This window comes from Bufo bufo, chromosome 6 (assembly GCF_905171765.1).
Source record: "Bufo bufo chromosome 6, aBufBuf1.1, whole genome shotgun sequence".
Taxonomy (NCBI): domain Eukaryota; kingdom Metazoa; phylum Chordata; class Amphibia; order Anura; family Bufonidae; genus Bufo; species Bufo bufo.
Window position 1 is genome coordinate 410,783,441 of NC_053394.1, and position 3,155 is coordinate 410,786,595.

General features: G+C 43.7%; 1 non-coding gene across 1 annotated transcript; it reads right to left on the bottom strand.

Moving 5' to 3' along the window:
• Nucleotides 1-2,483: 2,483 nt before the first annotated feature.
• Nucleotides 2,484-2,667, bottom strand: LOC121006468. Its single transcript, XR_005780293.1, has one exon. It is a non-coding gene; the product is annotated as a U2 spliceosomal RNA (small nuclear RNA).
• Nucleotides 2,668-3,155: the final 488 nt, after the last annotated feature.

The window sequence follows — 3,155 nt, forward strand, 5'->3', positions numbered from 1 at the left end:
AGCGAGTTTTGTCCCAATGATTGCATATTTTTAAAGTATAATTCTCGACACCCCACATTTCCTCAACCTTCCTCTCCTTTAAAGGGGGAAGTCGCACCCGAAACTTCCGGCTCTTGAATCGTCTAAAAAAGACATATTGTTTGGTATTTTGGCATTGGGAAACGGCTGTCCCTCTCTGGGACTTTCTCCTTCACTTAGTGGAGATAACCTTGGTCTTTTAAAGGACATGTCCAAAACAATATCACCAGGCACTGTTGTCCTATCAGAAGCACCTTGATCACCATCAACAACTTCTGTTTGACTATTATCCCAAGGAAAATCCGGGGTCTTGGATATTGAATTCTCCAATTCCCCTTCACCTTGCAGGCCTGCAACCTCTTCAGACAATTCAGTCAAAGCTAGGGAAACATCCATCCCTTCATTTCTCCTCCCTCTCTATAAAAGCCTCCTTTCCACCCTCTCCTTCCTTAGAGGGATAGCAGCCACACTCTGGCCGGTTTCTAATATCTTCCAGGGACCGGAGCCTCTGCTCTAGTTGCTTCTGCATAAGTTTTGGCCTTTGACTTGGGTCTAGCATTCAACACACAGTCTTTGAAAAGATGACCCTCATGACACATACATTACACACGGCAATAAAGTACAAGACTTGTACAGATGCCCTTCTCTGTTACACTTTGTACATCTTAATATGGATCTTCACATTTTCCACCGTGTGCCCTTACACTTTACATCTTCTACAGAACACCGGTTACCGGGAAAGAACTGAAAACCTCTGTCTCTACAATAGAGAAATTCAATCGGAGGATACCTATACCACCCGGACTTGAAACGTCAGCTTTAAATCTAACGAGAATTTTGTATTTCCCAGTCCAGAGGTGTTCTGAATTCAACACTTTATGAGAAAAATGTATCGCTTACAGTATTGTCTCAGATAAACACAGATCTTCTCCAATGGCACATATGGATTGTGCATATAAACTACTAGAGGCACATCATCATTGTATAACAAAGTAAATGTTACACCATCCAAAACAGGGTCATTTTCATAGCCTCTCAAGAACAGAAGCAAATTATGACAAGCAGATGAACTAGTCAAAACTAAAGTATAACATCCTTTTTTCGGGACTTGCAAACACAAAATTTCCTCTCGCCTCACTTTTAGAAATTTAAACAGTGCCTCACATACAAGATATTCCAGGGTAAACTTTTCTCTCTTCTCCTCTGTGATGTCAATTCGGAATCCGTTTTTGACCCTCGGTACTCTCTGGTCCCTGAAGAACGAATGGTCACTCCCATCCTGAAGTTGATCCCCTTCCTGAAGTCACCGGGACTAATCCTATCCCTAATAGCAGCAGGGAGGTAAGGTACCGGCTATAAACTGGCACCCCCCTCCCAGGCCGAGGAATCGGGTACCCAGAGACACTCTCGCCAGACCAACAAAGTTCACTTGATTCTTAGCCAGAGGCCGAGAAGCGATAACCCGCTCGGCTCGACAACCGGGCCGCTTATCCACAATGCAGAGAACTTCTCAAGGCAACAGCCTACAGGCCCCTAGCCCCAGCCACAGTCCGGGAGGCTTCTTTCTCTCATAACGAGGGAAAATGTGCGTGCGTCTACGCTCAGAAATCACCAGCTGCTCCTCTTCGTGTTCACCCTCTGCATAGTCCGCCCAACCACCACTTTTGGTCACGCCTTTTCCTCGCACGAAATTCCTGAGCGCCAAAGCACCGCGAAGAGAAAAAACTATAAGAGGAGTGAATTGAGAAGTAGTGGAAAAAAAAAGGGTATGCATTGTTGATTGTGATGTCAGGGCCCCATTGTTGAGAGTTCAGTCAGGGCCCTTGTGATGTCATCCACTGACCTGACCTTACTTGACCTCTGACCTGACAAGCCTCCTGTGACACGTGCAGTGTTCCGTCCATTAACCAGACAAGGTAGGTACAGCATGCTGCAGATACATAGGAAGTGCTGGACTACCTTTTAGCTACAAGTAATACAGTTCAAAAGATAGATCCACAAGAGGAGACACAGGGAAACTTTACTCATTTAATAAAGCACTGGAAAATGGTTACATCCAGCCAACTTGCTACAAAAGGGTCATTTCCCAGGGACAACTCAGCCTCCAGGTGTGCACAACAGGCCCAAATCAAACCCAAGGTAAGTGTGCGGAGGTCCAAACACTTCCATTCAGGTGATAAGCCAATTAACTAACCCACCAGTCTTATTGGATTTGGGGTGTGAGGAGACTGGCTGGCTGGGTTGCTTGGTGCTGGAACACACCAACAGCTGATGCAATTAGGAGATGACAGACTAGATGCAGGTATGCAGAAAGCAGCACAGCACTGACTGGACAGAGAGAGGAGGAGAAGCTGAAGTGCAGACTCCGGAGGGAGGCAGGACACACACACAACTTTCCACTTGCTTGCTGAAGGAAGGATGCTTGCAATCAATCTATCTAATTCTGTTTTTTCATACTGGATTAGAAGGGGTGCACCGGTCCTGGAGGTACTGCAATACCAGGTCAATGCGTGGAGTGGACGAGCAAGCTCTTTTTCCATCTCCCTGTTCGAAAAATCCATTTAATATATGGTCCCCAGATAGGGGACGTATCCGATATTAAACTGATAAGAACAGATTTTTTAAATTAATTTTTTATTGAAAAGTAACAAAATATGACATGGATTATGTTGTGTAATACAATACGAAAATATCAGTATGAGCCTGCAATTTGGCTCCGCAAAAACACAACATAAACAAGTCATAATGTCATACAGTAATACAACAACATAACACTTTACATATTGAGACTTATCCATATACACCCCACCTCCCACATAACCCCACAAAAGAAACATTTAATTAAAACCATTCTTTAACTTCTGAAAACCTTTTCTTTTCTGAAAGAAAGAACACAATTACTTATTATAACCAGAACTGCCATTTTTTGAACTTCCAGACGCCTTCGACGTCTACTGTACCCATCCTTTCCCTATCACAAAGTACATAAAGAAACACCCTACTTCGGATCATGCCCAAGCATTCATCCACCGCAACCTCTTTCTGTTTAAATAACCAAATACCAAAATATTACTTACATCCCATAGAACCCTCTTTCTCACAATTAACAATAAACCACAACACTCTCGCTTTTTCTC